Source organism: Lagopus muta, chromosome 3 (assembly GCF_023343835.1).
Source record: "Lagopus muta isolate bLagMut1 chromosome 3, bLagMut1 primary, whole genome shotgun sequence".
NCBI lineage: Eukaryota > Metazoa > Chordata > Aves > Galliformes > Phasianidae > Lagopus > Lagopus muta.
Window position 1 is genome coordinate 27255404 of NC_064435.1, and position 20587 is coordinate 27275990.

Sequence of the window (20587 nt, forward strand, 5' to 3'; positions counted from 1 at the left end):
CATAGATGAATACATCTTTACAGAGAAAAAGAGATTTACAATGCATGTCTTTTCATTAAGATGGTTTTACTGTCATTAGATTTGTCTACATTTTCATTGCATAAAAAAAAAACAAAACATGCAATACATTTCTATAACCTTCTAATATCTTCTGGTGAATCTTAGAGGGACTGGAAAATTTTTACATCATTGGAGCAGGATGAAGAAAAAAGTGTGGAGCTGATGTTCAATTGCTTCTCTCTATTTTCACAGATCAGTTTTCCATACTCAAATGAACCATAATCTCTCCTGTAAGAGACATACATGTTGATTAAGAAAAAATGTGGCCTAATCAGATGGATTCTTCATTGTTTTGTAACTCAACTTGCAGAGACTTAGGGCAATGGAAATATTACGGTATTCAGGTTTTTTCTACTAAGGGATCTGGGTCACACAGTGCAGTAGTAGTGTGTACCAACAGGAAGAATGCGTAGCCCAGGAGACTCCTTCCTCAGGGATAATCTAGGGATCTTGGGTCTGGTAGGTGTTGTGTTTGTAAATATGAATTCTCAATATCTACACATGAGATCTACAGACAGTATAGTGATTCTTCTCACAGACATGAACTGTATTTTCTAAGTAAGATAATTCTTCACTATTCCTGCTTTGTTGTGAATATTGGCTAGACGCTGTCTAAGATTATAGGAAGCCTTTGCTTCACAGCCTTTGCTTAAGACTGTGCTATGTACTATGCATGGAACTTGAAGACAACAAATGCATACTAAATATGTCCATATTATGCTAAGTGTCCTCTGCACTGGCAGTACAGTAGGTTCCCTTTATGATAACCCAGCTGGAAGCTGGGTGAGTTTGACAGAAGCCAGGACAAAACCTGTATCATCACACCACAATGGGGATGTGAAAAACATAATGCTGTTTCCCTTCCTGGCAGAACAGAGAAGATAAAAGATGATGAAGTCTTAGCTGCTTGTGAAAATCCACCCTTATAGTAGGACCATGTGTGGTATTGTCAGCATTTTTAAAGAGAGGTGTGTTTGAGTTCGTTTTGTCAGGGGGAACATGTACATGTTCTGGTTAACACTGCACCTCTGCAGGGGTATGTTAAGAGATAAACTGTCTTAAAAGAGAACAGAAATCTTGCTAGTATTTTCTGTAGGTCTGCATATTTAAATCATCAATTGCTTGTAATGCTGCAAGAATGTTTTTCTTTACTTCTGATCAGTGGCAGAGATGCTGCTGCCTTTGGGAGTCTTCCCTGTATGTGCAAATGTTCCAGTTCTCCTTTATGTGAACTCCTTCAGCTGAGCCAACAAATGACAGTTTCTACAGAAGGGCAGAGAAGAAAGTGTAACATCCAGCTCCTCACTTGTCCAAAGGCACTGTCAAAACTTAGAATTTAATCTTTGAGATTAGTGCTTAAAAGCTTAGAGCTCTAGAGTCAGGATTTAGGCTTTGTAAAAGTCAAACTGTGTTTGAAAGCTCGTTGGTCAAAACCAAAAAGCTCAGACTTCAACTCAGTGTAGGTTTTAATAATAATATTGGTTTATCATTTCTACAAATACAAAATAACATATATTTATGGCTTTTTCATTTGTTTTACAGAATGGGTAGACTTTCCTGATAATAAGAACCGATAAATCAATAAACTGCATTAGTGGGGTATATAAAACTTATCAGTGATGTTTTTCGTGAGGTAATTGCCTCCCCTCCGTGTGCAGGGTATGCTTGTGACAAGAAGGAATGATCAAAGACAGCTCAGATATGTACAGATCAATGCTTGAAGCTCCTGACTTTAGTGAACAGTCTCTGAGAAACTGAGCACTGTGCAGAAGAATAAATGAGTTCTGGCTTATTTATGCACATTTCAGTTTTTAGAAAGATATAATGAAATATAGGTTTGTTTATATTCTGTTTTTTACACTTCAATAGTTGTTTTGATACATTTTTTAGCTGTTTGGAAAAGAAGCAGCTGCTTGTGCTTCTTGATTGGCATAGTTTTAGAGATATGATGTCAAAATTGGACAATAATTTCTTTAATATGCTTTAATATGCTTTCTTTTAGATAGCTTCCAGTGGGGAAATAAAGATCAAAGTGTTTGAAAACACCAGTAAGCCTCTGCTTCTTGTGGGACAGTTTCAGATTGATGGAATTTTGTTGACTTAATTTTGTTGTAAAGTTCTGAATCTGTGACAGTAGGAATATGTACTCAAACATCTGAAATTTAATATAATGAAAAATATTTCATAAAATCACTAATTTATATGAATAAATCATTCAAACAGTTTTTCGGTACATTTACTTTGACCAAACTTTGCAACTGCTATCAGCTCTTTAATACAAGGGAAGAAGGATTTCTTCTGTTCTGTAAATCACTTCCTTCCTTATACCCACTTTTTTATTCCCTTTATTTTATCTTTCAAAATGAGGTAGCTACTGATCCATAAAATGACATATGTGTAAACTTTGGTTTTATTACTTCTGCAAAATTTGATGTTGAATATTTGGCTATAGTGCATTTTGATAAATAGTATAGCACCATAACTGAAATTGTATTTGATCTGGTGTAAATGAAAGCAGAATCTGGGTTGTTTCATTAAAGGAAATGTCTTGCTTTCCAGTGTTATACATGATCTATTAAGCCTATGTAAAGTATTTACCGTCTTCTATACTGAGTTCACTTTCACAGACTGTTAGTTTCTAACACACTACTAATTCTTAGATCTTGGCATTCATGATGGCATTACTGGATTTGAGAGGGGAAAATATTAGGAGAGAAGGAGATGAACCATGACATTTCCACTGTAAGGAACTTTTTTTGGTTGTGGGGCGGCTACACAAAGACCCATTAAAATAGAAACTTTTATATAATAGACTTCCTACATGCATATTTAAATGCTTGAATAAATGAATTAGTTTAATAATTGCTGGCTACTCTAGAGATCACACAATTCACTTCTTTCTAGTGGAAACAGGATTCAGTCTGTTGAAGTTCTGTATTTCTGTCCAAAGATTCATTTTTTATGAAAAGATGCAACCATATAAATGTTATCATTTTGAAACTATGCTGATTATGTAGACAAAAAGTGTTGATTATAGTACTCTCATTATAAACATTTGTTTTACAATTTTTTTCCCTCTTTGATTCATGGACTGCATCAACTAAGTAAATCTAATTTTAATGAGCAAGATTAATTTGACCACTGCATTATTTGCTTCTTGAGGTATCTCTTGTTTATTAATGTATGGTAATGGGAACAGTAATAATAGGTTAATGTCTATAAAAGCATGCAGAATGTGATCAAAACAATTATGGGTTTTGACCTAATGTGCTGGGGTTAGACTTAGGTTTTTTTGTAACTACTGTGTGAGATTGCATGTGATAGAATCATAGAATTATAGAATGGCTTGGGTTGGAAGAGACCTCAAGGATCATCAAGTTACAACCCCTTTGCCATTGGCAGGGTTGCCAGCCACTAGATCGATTCAACCTGGACTCCAACACATTCAGGGTCCGGGCACCTGCAACCTCTTTGAGCAACCTGTTCCAGCACCTTACCACTCTCTCAGTAAAAATCTTCCCCCTGATTTCTAATCTAAATTTCCTCTCCTTTGGTTTAAAAGTATTTCCCCTTGTCCTGTCACTACCTACCCTTGCGAAAAGTTGATTTTTCTCATGTTTATAAATTACCTTTAAGTACTGGAAGGCCACAGTGAGGTTTCCATGAAGCCTTCTCTTTTCCAGGCTAAACAAGCCAAGATCCTTCAGCCTGTATTCATAGGGGAGGTGGTGCTGCAGCCTTTGGATCATCTTCATGGCCCTCCTCTGGACCATCTCCAAAATCTCTACTTCTTTACTCTGTTGGGAGCCCCAGGCTTGAACTGAGTTTTCCAGTTGGCGCTTCATGGGGGCAGAATAGAGGCAACCAATCACCTCTCTCACCCTCCTGGCCACCCCTCCTCTGGTGGAATGCAGCATACCATTGGCTTTCCAGGCTGAAAGTGCACACCACTTGTTCATGATATGTTTTTCATCAACCAGGACTCCTAAGTCCTTCCCATCAAGGCTGCTCTCAAGTTCTTCTTCCAGCTTGTATACATATCTGGGATTACCTTGACCCAAGTGCAGAACCTTGCACTTTGCTTTGTTGAACATCATTAGGTTCACAGGGACCCACCCCTAGAGTTTATCAAGGTCCCTCTGGATAGGGATACCTTCTTTCTGCTTTATCAACTGCACCACTCAGCTTGGTGTCGTCAGCAAACTTGCTGAGGATGCACTCAATCCCATTATCTATGTCAGTGATAAAGATGTTAAAGAGTACTGGTCCCAAGACAGATACCAAGGGGACACTGCTAGTTACTGACCTCCATCTGGATATAGAGCTATAGGCCACAGTTACTCTGGCTGTGTCTGTGCTACCAATTCCTTATTCACTGAGTAGTCTACCCTTCAAATCCATATCTCTCCATTTTAAAGAGAGAAGCAAAAGAGAATAAAAAACAGGAAAAACTGCTGGAAAGTAAAAAAGGAAAGTGGGAGAGGAGTCATTAGAAGGTTTGGGTTTATTTCAGCTGTAAGTTGAAATACAACTGTTTGCACTACTGAAGGCAAGACAGGATTTCTTATGGCCCTCTTATGAAGTATTTTCTTAGAACATTGTGTCCTTGGACAGTTGTGATTAAAAATCGTTCTTATTACATATAATTTTGGAGTGAAATTTTTCTCCAAGTGATTTAGAAAAACAATATTTTTCAGACACTGTGCCTTAGAAGAGACTGCAAAGAAAATATTTAAGACGAATGATGAGTTTTTGATTTTGAAAAGAAATTTATAGATGAGATAAATTAACTTATTTATAGTTGATCCTTTAAAGAAGAAGACTGAAGTAACACAGTGCAGTTTTGATTTTGACAGTGTTTCTGCAACATCAGCAGTACATTTGGAAAGGAGAAACCTATCATAAAGACTGAAGCTAAAATGGAGATCCTTTGGAACAGGAAAAATTCTATTGACTAGCACTTGAACAACTTGTCCTTTGTGCTCCTGCATTCTGTTGGGAAAAACAACAAAGAACAAAAGAACAACACAAGAAAAATCCCACATTCTCCTTATTTTCCAGCTGGCCATTCCCCTACACACTCAGCTGGTCATTGTCAAATCTTGTTGAGGGGAACAGTACCATTCAGGATTTTCTATACAGAGCCTTGACTTCCTAAATTTTTCCAGACTTTCAGTTATGGCACTTCTGTCTTCTCTATCTAACAGTTGAGAAAGGGACAGAAAATAAGATTAAAAAGATAAATGTTAAGCAGATGGAGGGGAAATCTAGTTTCTTTTTATGGTCCCTTGATGGGTATCACATAAAGAGTCAATCAAAAAGATTTTTGTTTTATTCTGTGCAGAATCCTGGCTGTAACAGAGCACACAGTGGTAATGCAGCCAGGCAAAATTTGCAGTGAACATTCATTTTGAAGGGGAAAGGTGAGACTTCTGAATTATTGAGAAGGGCACAGTGATTAAATGTACATTTTCTAAGGAATTCCTGTCACTTCTGTTCTACTTTTAGAGCCTCCTTTTATTTCGTCACAAATTCTTTGCATTTATAAAATCCCTACCACTCTGGTATTTGAAGACAGGGTACAGCCACTGGATTAAAACAGTAAAAGTCCCGGCAAATCAGAGAGTATAAGTAAATATACATCCAAACTCAAGAGAGTGTCCCTTAAAGGACTAACATTATTTTTAACACTGAATTACGTGTGGATGTTTGAAACCACAGAGCATCAGACACAGACATCAGATAACTTTAGTCTTGCTGTAGATACTGTCCTGATCAGCTTGGTTGTGTGAGGCTTCCCGTGCCTTCTGCTTACTACATCTCCATTTCTCTCTGCTCTGTGACACACATCTTTCTCAAAGTCCTCCCCTTCAGCCATCTGCTTTTCATTCTCTCCAATTGACACAATCTCCTTAATCCTATGTCTACCCAGTGTCAGGAATGCTGGTCCAATTCCCTTCTACAGGATAAACGGAAGAGGAGAAAAAAGAAAGATGATATATTTTAAACTTCCAATGGGAGGTAGAGGGGAATAGAAGAGTTCCGACGTTGTCTTTCTCTACAGTTTTCACTAAGTGATGGAAGTCATATGGACTCAAGGCTAGCATTGCAGAAGGATATAAAGATCTGCATGCTTGTTCACAGCTCCCAGAGCTTCACTGATTCTTCACAGTTCAGAGAAATATTGATGTAATATCATGATATTTGATGATACTATACTTTTGGGTATCAAGAGCATGAAAGATTCAAATGGTAAAATCCAGAACTGCTAGCAATAAAAATGCTTATGAATCCCTTTGTTCTTCATTTTGCCTTGAAATGAAGGCATGTGGGAACATCTATGGCATCGGCTTCACAAAGCAAAGATATCTCAGATACTGGCTACAGTTTTTCAGCTTGTTTATGGTGGAATAGGTTACTCAGTGACCTCCAAAGAGCAACTCATTCAGTCCAGCTGCAAGCCAGTTTGCTTTTGTACCTGTTCTATTTATTCTGATCAATAAATAAAATTAAAAAAATATGTAAGAAAGAATGTATTGTGAATTTAAGTGAGATTAAGGAATGGAATCTGTCTTTAACTCTCTTATAATTTTTTGTCTGTTTTATTAGATTACTTATGTTTTTTTGCTTTTAAGCTTGACACAAAGCTGTTAACTTCATTTCATAAAAAATCAAGTCAATGGGAATAACTGCGCAAGAATTGGAGCACAGAGTTGGACGTTAAGTGCAAGAATGCATTTTGACAAATGGTGATTACAAATGCAAAATAAATATTGAAGCTAATTTGACATAAAAAGTCCATGTTAAACAGATGTTTATATAATCAGGAAATGCGAGAGGGAAAAAAGCTGAAAATTAATTCCAGCATGCCTAATGAACCAAAAAAGCTTAGAAGAAATCCCCCCATCTCACTTCCAAAGAACAAAGAAAAAACAATTGCTCTTTCCAGGTATGCCAATTGTGTTTTGTACATTTGTTAATCATCTTGTTTTATAAATGCAAAAATTAATTGTGGTATTTTTCTGTTGCTTCTGATAAAGTTCTGATGCATTTCATTATATTTGGTAAAACCTTTCTCCATATAAAACCAGAATAATCTTTCTACGTATATTCCTTTCTCACTATTTCTTAATATGTTTATTTAATTTCGTTCTCCCCAAGTCTGGGAAGGCAATTACAGTGATGACTGCATGACTGGAAAATCTTACTTCTGTACTGCAAGGGCAGGGGGAATACAGGGAGATTCTAATATTTTACAAAGGCCTCATTTTGCAAAAATGTACTTGAGGTGTTATTAAGCTAAAAATTCTTAGCTTGGGACAAGAAGTTCCCAGAAGTCTTTTGCCCAAAGTCGGTAGGACTCCAAGGACATAATTCTCTTCTGTAACTCATTTTGTCTTGCTGAATATTCTGTGGTAGGACCAACGAAGATAAATCTCCTTGTATACAGGGAACATTTCATAAAATATATAAAAGAAATAAATTCTAAGATCAGTGTTCTAGACATTTCAGAATAGCTTTTCCATATCTTTAGAAGAGAGCATGAATAAACATTACCCCATTAAATTTCATTTTTTGAGCAAAGGACATTGGGAAATTTCAATTCAGTTACACAGTCTCAAATTAAAACTGAAAAGAGAAAATGCAATTTGATTTCTGCTTGAAGGCTGAAAAACAGAGCGAATGCATTTTTTTTTCTGAAATCCATACATTTAGGAATTGTCATATTTGTAAATTCATATTTTTTATTTCTTACCTTACAAAATGAGTTACTGGTTTCATCGGTAAATCATAAGACAAAATACCTGTCTTTATATGAACTTCAGTAAAAGCATTTTCTTTCTTGTTGTGTATGACTTGCATGGTGATACTGAGAAAAAAAAACCCTCTCACTACAATGAAGCCACAACTTTTGCATCACTGTCTTTATGTGGGCAGAAATTAAGAAGGCAGTAATTAATCAAGTGCATAATTCTAGATTAATCTTGATGAAAATCTAGACCATCAAAGCACTGTTTGCTTACTCCAGTATTTTCAGTTGCAGGATGTAATTTCACATACACAGTCTTTCTTGTGATTATTTCACATTTTACTCATTTGGCAGATTTTTTTTCTCAGTTACACTTTGTTCTGCAAGTTTTCTGCTCCTTTTAATGCCTACTCTGGATTTTTAATATAAAAAATAAAAAATCAGATTGGGCATGCTGCATCAGATCAGAGCTCTCCCTGGCTTCATCTTATATCTGTGAGTGGTAAAAATAGGTATAAAGATGTAGGAGCCCTTAAGAGATCTTCATGTACAAGACAGGTGTCACCCTGAGCTTATGTAAAATTCTGCCAAGGATTTTCAGCAGGAATTGTCTCAAAAACTTACACTTCAGTTGAAAAGGGGTTGGCTGCAGGAGTAAATTCCAGAAGTTTACAGAGCACTTGGGTCTTATATAACCTGGAAAGGTTTTGTAGTCCTTATTACTAGAAACATCTGTAAATATTCCAATTAGTCCAAGATTAGCTGTATTTGCTCTGACAATATTAACTGCAAATTTATTCTTACTTTCTCTTTTCCTTGCAAAAACTGGGGATACACACTGGCTTACTTCAACTGGCAAAGTCACTACATCCTTTTTTTCCTTTTTTGGTAGACATTCACTTATCCTTCCAAAGTTGTATTCCTTGTATCTGATTCATTTTGGTATATTAGTCCTGGAAGATGTAAGCTTTGTTTATTTAGTGAGCATTCATAACACTTTTCTGGACCAGCATAGTGCCACTTCTCAGATCCCTGACTGCCTTTCAAAATTGATATGTTTGACCATAACATACCTTTGTGCAGATCTTTCTCAATTTAATAAAGTTTGACAGTCTTTGTCAAGTTCCCTGATCTCTTCAGGACCTGTTCCAAAGCCTGAGGAAAAAAATCTCTAGGACATTAAGACATTCAGCAAGTTTTTCTTCTTTGGATCTTTGGAAAGTATATAAGAAGATATTATAGACTAGGTGTATTAAGATTTTCTAATTTGGTTATCATTAGTGGGAGTTAAAATTGTTCATCTTTTAAGGAAAATATGATTGCAGCAGGTTAACTGTATTTCTAGGTTGCCTAGAGGTTCAGAGCACTTAGATAGTGTGTATAAAATGAAGGCAAACAAACAAAGCAAATTCAACAAAGACAAGGAAAGAAGGCACTTCATAAGACTGGAAGCATAACAAGCCTTATTTCCTCCAAAATTAACTTCTCGATTATGTGGAATTTCTTTTTTCCCTCTTTGAAATGTGAAACCTGAGAGTTAATGATATATGAATGTAAAACCAGGAACCAAAGCTAACCACATATTTTAACTTGGGGATATTTTCAAGATTTCTGTCAGAGACCCAAGGGAGATTACCTCAGAATACCTGAATGGATTTAATTTATTTAGCTGCTTAGTATTGGTAAGCCACGTTCCTCTGATCCGCTGCAGCAGAAAGGCAATCTGCGGGCAGGGCACTAGCAGAGCTCTTAAGGAAAGCCCTGGAGATTTTCTTGTTTTCCCACGTCTGTATGCTGACTCATTCAGGGCAAGCTATTTCTCTGTATATCTCAAGTTTCTCTTCCTTTAAGATAGATCTAAAAATAATAGAAGTGGCAGATCTGTTTTAACAAGTACAAATTCAGCAGAAGTATGCGGGTTCAGATGATTCAAACTGCTCCAAATCTTGAGTAGAATTCTGCTAATTTTCATACAAACATGTGGGAAAAGATTTTGCATTACAAGAAATAAAACAATATAATTCAGCAATTTGCATTTTTTATTGCAATCAAAGGAGGTACTATTATTTACAATACTATTATTTAGAATAGCATTGTGGATTTAAGCTTGACAAAGAAGTGGTTGTGCTTTGTTTTTATGTTTGGGGTCACCCAGCTCCTCTTCCCTTGACTCTTGAATGATTAAACAAAAATATCATTTTTCCAGAGCAGGTAAATATTGAGAATTTTGAATTAAAATTTCCATAGAAAATTGATATGTTCCTATTACTACTTTGCACTCTTAGAGTAGACTTTACAGCATCAACCAACACCCCCAGGTCTCTTTCTTCACAGTCATCCAGCCACTGCATGGGGTTACTGTGGCCAGAGTACAGGACCCAGAGTGCACTTGGCCTTGTTCCCCACCTGGGTGTATTCTGCGTAGCATCCCAGACTTCCAAATCAGGATGTAAAGTACCCTGAGGATAACTGATCTGTCAATTAAAGGCAGATGTAAAGAAGGCATTGAGGGCCTCAGTCTTCTCTTTATCCTCAATAGTCTCATCTCCTTATCCCCACAGTACCTGCTGCATCAAGTAAAGGATAGAAATTCTCCTTGGTTCTTTTACCACTGATATATTTGTAAAAGGATTTCTTATTGTCTTTTACATCAGTAGCCAATCTGAGTTTAAGTTGGGCTTTTCCCTTCCTAATTTCCTCCCTGTATACCTTAGCAACTTCCTTGTAATCTCCCCAAGTGGCCTGTCCCTTCCAGAGGACATTATGTTTTGACGTCATGTTGTCTTGTTTTTTTGTTGTTTGTTGTTCCTAACTTCTCATTTATTAGTGTCAGTATAGTGAAACTTGCAGAGATTGAAATGAATTATTAAAGAAATAGTACTGTATGGAATAAATCTTCAAATTCTATTCAATTGTTGCTCAGTTTTATGCAGATAGAGCTGCTGCATAAATCACAAGCATGATTTTTATACAGCATCTGTGCTTTGTGTGCAACAGATTTGCCATATCTGTTGATAATAGCTTTTAGTAACTTTGGAGTTGTCATTACTCCAGAAGTATGTATTGCTCATTAAGAATCTTTGCACTGTAAAACTGTTTTTAATCTCATAGCTTAATTTAAAAAATTTTAGATGTTCAGTTATTTACTTTCATCCAGCAAGCATTCCTTACACGAAGTAAAATGTGTCTTACAAATATATACCCATTTTGTTTGTGAATTATGATTGCTAGTAGTTTTCTGCTCCTATGATTTTCTTCATCTTTTTTGTATAAACTTTTATTTTACAATTAAAAATTATCTGTGTAGCTAGAATCTGCTGGATATTTTCTATGTGGCAATGTTTCCCACCTTTCTTCAGTAAACAATTTTGTTTATTGCATTACTTGCTGTTTAAAATGGAATAGTAACACAGTAATTACTGCAAATCTATTGATACTATTGCACAGTGAGTCTGTGGAGTGTGGAAATGAGCTCCACCGAAGAAGAGTGCTAAGTCAGTAAAACTTTGTGGTTGTTCTCTGTCATTTTAACTCACCACAAAGCTAAAATTTCTGTTAGAAGATGGAAATGTAACATCTATCTCTAAGTGAAATGATGTTAATATGTATATTTATGGAAATTTCCTTTCAGTGTAAGATCACAGGGAAAAATATTTTTGTATGACATGTATGAAGGCAACACCACAAGGGCAGAACATTTTTTGTGTGACTGTACTGAGTACATTTTCTAATCATTGAGAGTTTCAGGATTACAGTGTTTGTGATGCAAGTACCTGATGCATGGGTCATCGATTACTCAGGAAAGGCAATACCACAGGCATAGAAAAGCTCTGAAAAAAACTTCCAATTGATATTTCTGACATACCAGAAAAAAAACTTTGGAACGGCACATAACAGCCAGTCTAGTTAATTTACAGCTGAGAATGTATATTGAGAGGAACAGCAGTAGGTAAGCCACTCAAAGGTATAAAGGAATAATATGCAAGTCCTCATGACCTATCAGAAGAATCCTGGGTTCATTTTTCAGACAATCAGAAATTCACTTGATTATACAGGGACTTCCATTCTGAACAAGTCTCCTTCCAGTCTCCTTCTACAACTAACGGAAATCCTGCTGATAGAGTCAATGGAGTCTTAGGCACACTTCATAAAATGTTGTGGAATATCTTTAAAATCAGTCTATAAAGCTGTGCTTTGAAAATGCATTTTTCCATTTTTGGTGATAAAAGGGAGCTTAGAGTGCCTGCCTAATAAGACAGGTGATTCCATATACCTTATTATCTAGGCTGCCTTTACACTCTTGTTTCATAAGGAGCACAATGCTAAGTCATGGATATCAAATAAAGATCTTTCTTTGACTTTTGAGACCTTATCTTACCTTATTCATATTATAAATGAACACCCTATGTCAGGCTTCCATTTGTGTAGTTTTAGTAACCAACAACAGTAGTAACATGATACACTTCATTGCCGCTTAGATGAAATGCTGTTTATGACTTGAAACAAACAATTCAGAATTCAAGTTCAGATCCTTACTAAAACTAAAGCACTTCTGAATTAAAGTATTTCTACTGCAGTGCTATTGTATTTACACACATTTTCACTTTTACTCTTCTCTAGTTACCCATATGAAAAGATACATTGCTATGAAAACCTCACACTTTCTTCTGTGGCAGAAGATAAGGAGAGCTAGTACACATATCAGCAGAACAAATTCCATGCTTTCTAACTTTACAGAACAGGATTGAAGAATATAAGGAAAAATGATGATTTAGTCATTTGCTCATAAAGTTTTCGTTTTGCAAATCAAGCTTGTGTGTTTAATTTTTTGTAGTATCTTCTTAACTTGCTAATTTGGGAAGACTTGTAGCTCATATGTATTTTACATAAAATATAGGTAGGTGCTCCACTTTATTGGTATTTAACTAATCATATATTTTTTTTCCTCCAAATTCCAAATGTTTTGTTCAAATACTTTATTCAAAGTTGTTGAGGACATATTTAGCATTATATCAAATGTATATCAATTATATTTATATTTTAGCTAAATAAAGAGCTTTCACTGAGTCATTTTAAAAAAGCTTCACATTCTTCATTATAACCAGATTTTATTTTTATGAAAGTGGGAGGATTTGTTTTATGTCTGGATTTGTCATTGTGCCCTTCAATTGCCATTTCACACCCTGTCACTTATGATGGTTCTGGCATTAGATGACTGAAACTGAAGCATCCAAAGTTACAGAGAACTTCAGTTTCCTGGGAATGTTCAGTGCTTTAGGTACACTGGCCCACACCTTTTATCTAAGGATACAACCTTCGAAAATCTTCAAACTTCATTGTTACAATTAGATGTGTAAAAACATAACTGTAGTTTTATGTATTTCAGCTAGTTGGAAGCTGATCTGTCCTAATCAATTAAAAATAGCCACTTTGGAAAGTTATTGTCTTGAGCCATACTGAAAATGCTTCATATTTTGCTTGTTTTTTACTGAGATTTTGTGCCTTGTTTACAAGACTGGATTTTTATTTTATTATTTCCAAATTAAAAAATTAAAAAGCACGGGCACAGTATTATTTAAGAATCTACTGAATGTGTATTATGTGCTTGCTGAAGGGAACGAAGCCTATAACTGCTGCCTGAAAGCTGGACATTTCTTGCAAGTGAATATCAGTCAAGAGGTATTTGTTAAGTACTGTAATTCTGGGGAACAAAATTATTAGTTCATATTCAGAGAAATAATTCTGTCAAATGCTATAGAAACAGATAAGTAATTTTCCAGGAAAAGGATTCCTGAATACAGACATGACTTGTGAACTTCTGTATTGTAGCAAAGAGGAATATATTCAGCTTTCAGAAGAGAAACATGGAACTTTCACATCTAATTTCTCAAGAATCTTTAGATTTCTGTAATATTTCATTTTCTTTCATGTTATTATAATTTACATTTCCAGGTTGGCTTACTGGTGAGCTATACAGCTACAACATGATCAATCAGAAATAAATAAGAAAAAATAGGATAGTTTTTTTTGTGTGTGTGTGAGAGAGAGTTAAGAATGAAATATTGTATGTCTTACACTACTTTTAACTAGAGAGAACCTTAAAGGAGCATGGTAAATCATTTCCCACCATTTATAAAAAGGACAGAGATGCGTGCTTCCGGTACTAAAATGTGTATCCAATTAGAATGTTATATGCTACCTAATATGTGTGATAGACTTAAAGCATTTCAGTATTTTATTCAAAATGAGTAGGCAGGTTATTTTCATCTTACATTTTCTACCTCTTCTCCAATGGTCTGAACTTCATCTGCCTTGTTGATGCTATTCTGGGAAGCCTGTCTAGAGGAATATGCTTTGCCTACTGCTTTATGCCACTGCTGCTCACAATCAGACTGCTCAAAGCCTTTCCTGAGACTGCTGAGCATTTCTGTGCTGTGCACTACTGTGCAGTCTGTCTCTGCTAATGAAGTAGCTCTGGGATGCTATGGAAGGGGGATACTATCAGATGCTGCAATAGGGGAGTGCCTGAGATAGTTTCAGCCAATCTTTCTGAGGGTTTTGACAAGGAAGAGTGAAATATTGCAGGAAATATTGTTACTTCAAGGACAATAGAGCAAAGACTGAAGCTCATCCATTATTTGCCTTTTTTACTGTTAGATTTTCATTTACCTGTAGCCATTAAGACGGAATGAATCAAGTCATTATAGGCTTTGATGTTGAAGCTCTTGTATGCCTGGATGTAATTGCAAATTCCCATACGTAGAAAAATATTTATATGATTACAAACTGAGATTTTTTTTTTATTTTGTATTTATGATACAATATAGTAGTGCCTCAGCTAATAGATTTTTTTCAGCATAATTTGTATTTGAATGACGCATTTACTAATGCTTGCTCATATTCTAGGAAGTGCTCTTCTCCTTAAGACTTAAACACTCCCTGTGGAATACATACTGTCATTTCTTTGACTCATACATTTTTTCTGATCACTTCCGAGTCTCAGATATCTTCCCGTATATTAAAATGTATTATCTTAGTAGATAGATGGAAATTTATACTGGTAGGAGCAGCCCGTGTTCACAAGCCCTAGTCATCATTGCAGACAAAACAGTAGGACAAAAGGCAACAATTTTAAAAAGGGTAGATTTAGATTAGACATTAATTTGATATTCTTTAGAATGAGGATAGAAGGCACTAGAACAGGTTGACTTAAGAAACTGTGGATGCACCATCCCTGGCAGTTAAACACGAAGCTGTATGGGCAACCTGCTTAGTGTAAGGCTAGATAATCTTTAAAATCCCATCCAATTCAAACTATTCTGTGATTCTATGATTCTATGATTCTGTGATTTTGTGATTCTATGATTTCACGTCTATGTGATTTTGTTCCAAGCATGGTTATGCTTTCACAGTGCAATGATATTAACTTTATGTGAATGAAAGTACAAGATTTATGCTATCTTTTATTACATTTCCTAGGAAAATTTGTTCGTCAGAAAATGTGATAACTTTACAAGTATAACTAAATTACTTAAACTGGGTAACATACTTCAAAATGGATTTTCTGTGGATTAAACCATGAACAGTATGGTAAATTTCTCTTTGCTAATTTTGATTTATAATTTTACCTTGAAGAAAATAATGCATATTGTTGATTACCGTGTAATCATGTTGTCTGGTGTTCAACTCAGCAAAGGACAGCTGCATGCATACAAGACTTACTGTCACCCTGGATGCCATCTGTATTCTTGAATGTTATGCATCATGCATATTATGATTGCCTGTTGCCAATGTGGACATCTATGCTTATGCTCCTGCACCTTTTTTGTCTCTTGTATTAACATAGAGCTTAAAATTAAAGCCTATTACTATAAACAGATTTCAAAACTCAGATTGATGCAGGCTATGTGAATCCCAGAGATTTTTCTCAAGGATAAATTGCATCTTATTCTATTTACTTTAAAGGCAGTATGTAGATGGCCAAACAACCCAAATAGCATAACAGTAACTAAATTGTGACTCAGGCACTCGCAGCTTGATGTTTTTCAGGAAGAAAGAAAGTCCTAAAGCTCGTGGAGATTGCTTCAGCCACCATGCTAGTTTCATTGTGACAGCTGCAGCCTGTGATAGGAGAATTATTCCTGGTGTTTGCAGCATGCTGTAGGAGAGGAGAAGCAGCCAAGGAACATCAGTATTCAACATGTAAGGAAGTAGTGTATTATGATCTGTCTGCTGGTGAATTTCCATCTGTCTGATAGAGTCATTTGGGGAGGAGATAGCATCATATACAAGAACTGAAAAAGGATGACACCATTGCTCCAGTGAACTTCAGAATATGAACCTTGCTGCCCCTGAATTTCTTTTTAGTTAAGGAACAAAATAAATTATAATTTGCACAAGAACTGATACTGCTCCTATATTTGTTGTAAGACTGCCTCTCATTGATTACAGCTGCATAATGTTGAAGTACTGAAAGTCAAAATCTCTGGGATATTGTATCTTCTTTTAACTCATAAATTAAAGCCCTAAAACCTCTTTTTGATTCCTGGTACTTTTGACTGATCAGTCAGTTCATTTTCCCTGTCACTTCTTATATGCTTATCATGCCTAACTCTCTAACCATAGTATTGTAAAACTGTTTCTGCACAAACCTTATGAATAGGTTCCAGTTTTTCAAAGGCAATACATATGCTAAAATTTCAGAGGTCTGTAGGAAATGAGATTTTATACTTGCATTTCATTTTAATTTGTTTCTGTGAGTCTCAGCAATGCTAAATTTATCTATCAGCTTCTAGTTATCAGTTTTCCATTCCTTGGAAGGCTATAATGCTACTGAAATACAGTTCTTAATGTGTTTATGTTGAATTGTCTTTAAATTTATGCTGTATAAACAGACACAACCATTTCAGTTTAACAATTGCTTCAATCGGTATTTCAGAATGACAGCTTAAAATTATCCTATTAACTTTGTTATTGCAGCATTTATAGCTTTTGCAATAGATAGCCCTTTGGATACTGCTCCTGTATAACTTCATTTGAAGGAAAGAGTGAAAGGAGATAAATGCCCAACTTTAGTTGGTAGCATTTTCTGTCTTACAAATGTCAATATTTTTAGGTCATTACTTAATAAAACTGCTGGTTTGAGAACACCATATAGTCTATTCCTGCTCTTGAATATATTACTACACCACCACTAACTATTAATTTTTTTTTTTTTTTTTTTTTAGTAAAGCAGTTTTAAAGCTTTCTTTTCCAATGGTTTAAAACCATTCCATAAACTCAGAAGTAGAGCCAGAATGATATTTTCTATTACATCCTCATGACAACCTTTATACAACAATCTCATCAGCCTCTCTTATCAATAAAAGCACAGTGTCACAAGGAAACAAGAATACATTGGACTTGTGATACACCTTATCAAAGCATAAGATAAAAATGTAAAGAAATGACAACCTCTAGACAGATCCTTTAAGTAAGTATATTTCAGTAACATCTTAAAGTACCACTTTTTGGTGCCTTGTGCCTGAGAAAATAAATGGTGCTGCAGTTTAAACATCTGTATACACGGCTGCCCTTTGAAAATCCAGCCAACAGAGAAAATAGCTTTTCAGCTAAAGTGAGAGCTAGTTAAACTGCTGCAGCCAATTCACCCTTAAGACTTGGATCCTTTTCCTCCTACCTGTCTCATTGGTCAAGCCCTTTCATGTTACGTATTTAAAGATATGCATTTTTTAATGCTGATGGCATTGTTTAAAAATATATATATATATATATATATATATACAATATAATATGTATATAATATATATATACATATATTATATATATTATATATATATATATATATATATATATATATATATTTTTTTTTTTTTTTTTCTTTTTCTGTAGCATGTTGTTCCCCCACCATACTCCAAAAAACTATAAAAGAATTGCCAGGGCCAGTCTAGGAAAAGAGACATAGTCTTCTGTGGTCAACTGTGAAATTTCCCATGATTAAACACAAAGAATATTTTATTTTTATCCTTCTGCAACACTGATTTAATAGAAAAAACAAAGTAAGATAAATTAGAGTGGCATTTTTGAAGGATATATTGGTATGTACTAGGAGGTATTTGAATACTATTACTGCATCAAGATCAAGATCTAAAAAAGGAAGGCACTCCTTCATTTTCTACTCCAGTTCCCTATAAGCAGAAGTGATGCAGAAGTAGTATGTCATTAATTTAACAAAGGTGACTCCTAGGTTAATGGGACAATTATTTATTTGGGCTGTATTTGAGTGTAGGGAGTAGACCTGTAACTCTCAGTTTTACCATGTTTTCCTTGTGGCCATCAACATCTGAACTAATTTCCTGAAGTCCTTTTGCAGTCAATGGTGATGCAGTTACCCTTCTATTTCGGATAGCCGTTTTTACATAAGATGAACTTTATCCTGGGAACAGCTGGCTGTAGAAGAGTGGTCAAGCAGATGGGGATTAATAATAATAATAATAACACAGAATGAATTGCATTACTGAGTTAAGATCTAAGTTTTCATTATCAAAAATGCTATTTTGCATATAATTCTGTAGCATTCCAGGTTGTTTTATGATGAGTAAGAAGTTACAGAACTGCATCTTCTTCATGCACCGATCATAAAACAGTGAAAAATGACTGATGGCTACCAAATATGGTTTCTAATTTATTTTTCAGAGAACTTTCTTCTCAAACAAAAACAAGTTTCCTGTTCTAATTTTGTTCACTAAGGTAATTTATCAATTGGCAGTGTCATGGTTCATCCATCCAGTCACCTGCTCCTGATGTATTCATTTCTTCTTTCTCTCCCCATATGCTGCAAAGAAGAATATCACACTTAATGTCCCATTCTTGAAGAGAGAATGAAATGCATCTTCATTTTCACTTTTATCCCAATCATCCTATAATCTTCCATATAGGTCATTCATATTAAATATGGGAGATAACTATACTTTCTCAACAGATAAAAACTCAATTTTATATTTAACATATCCTTAGTCCATGGAAGTATAAGTAAGCATTAATTTATTTAATAAAACTACCCCTTCTCTCTAAGTCTTCCCTTCCAACTTCTCTCCTTGCCTCTCTTCTTCCAGCCCCCTTCCTCCTCTTCCCCCTCCCCCCCAAAAAAAGTAATTTAATAAACTGGGTACAGGTTATAAGTTCATTTTTGGTATGAGAAAGACAGCAGTTCTTAATAAGCTTTCTTTTGCCCAGCTAGAAAATGATAGCATATTTTTTTTGTATGTATGGTAAAGGCTGAAACAATTTATGATTTCATTCTTAATTTGATGACAAGTAATTCTGTCCCTAATTCTTTACAGTGTTAATTAATTAAGGCAGATAAACACACTAAAGCAGCTATACTGATTCTAATACATAAACTATCATTTTCAGTGATAGCTTGGATTATTTCTGCTTGGCACTCCTTTGTTCTGTGTAAAAAAAGCAAATTTCTCTCAAACCAACTGGACACTGCAGAAATAAAGCTGTTTCATGCCTCAAACCACAGAATTATTCTATCTCCTCTCAAGAGTGGATAAATAGAAGATAAAATGTGTTTTTAAATAGTCATTAATAGTATATTTATTTCTGCATTGATGCAATCGCTGAAACGTATGCTATTAGCATGATTTTCAGCAATTGAGCTGGTGTGAATTGTTAGTAAATCAGGCCTGTAATCTTCAAACATACTCCCTAGGCCTTGAATCTAAAACCATCTGGACAGTGTGACAGTGTTCTATTTATTACATACAACTGCTTGGATACTGCCAATGCATAAACAGTAATTAAGCACACAAGCCAACCATGCATGCCAGATTTGCTAGAACTATCCTTTGAGTATCTTGGAGTTTCCATGCCAGTGAGCTTATTGAGGCATTGGCTGGTGATTAAACATTAATGATTTATAGTGCAAGCAGGGTTCATTTACTGCTTACTGAAATATGCTTGTCAGTATCTTCATGTTTTTTTAAGAAATAATACTTTCAAAGATATTTTTCCTGACTCATTTTCTACTTTTTTGTCATTAGTAATGTAACGTAGAATTTCATCAGATAGTTGCTTATACATATGGCTCTCTTGCTGTTGTATTCTATGCAGCAAAAAAAAAAAAAAAAAATACAGAGGGAATTTGGTAACTGTAAAGGTGCCTCATTTTTCCTTTGGTCTTAATAAGATTCTGCAGTTTCTTAATACTGGACTGAGATTCTATACAGGTGGAATTTTCCATTGACATGTTGCTCATCCCAGAACCAGGTAACTTTCCAAAGATTTGCATGTGGCTTCTAACACACTTCTTCAGGGGCATAAAAAATTTGCCTGTGTTAGCAGTGTCTATACACACTGAGAAAAGACTGATATCAACAAGAAACCAAATGTTCAATTGATCAAGCAAAAAAAAAACAACACCAAAACAACAACCAAAGACAAAAAACCCTGTACTGAAAGTGGGAGACAAATACCATAATTAAGAAGCTCCCTGTCATTAGTCAGTGCCAGGGTCCATTGTCTAACATCATTTTTATGTATACAGCCACATTTCACTTTAAAGGCAGAAATATTTTGGTGACCACAGCTGTAAGTTTGGAAATCCGTTTGTGAAGTTCATCTGGAAATGTATTGATCTAGAGTCTCACTCTTCTACAGATTTATTGTTTACACCAGTAAATAAATGCTCATGTGTGCCAGTGCCAAAAGTTTTCTCTTTTGCTATACCAATCCTTATGTACCGGTATTTTAAATTCCCCTAGAAAGCTA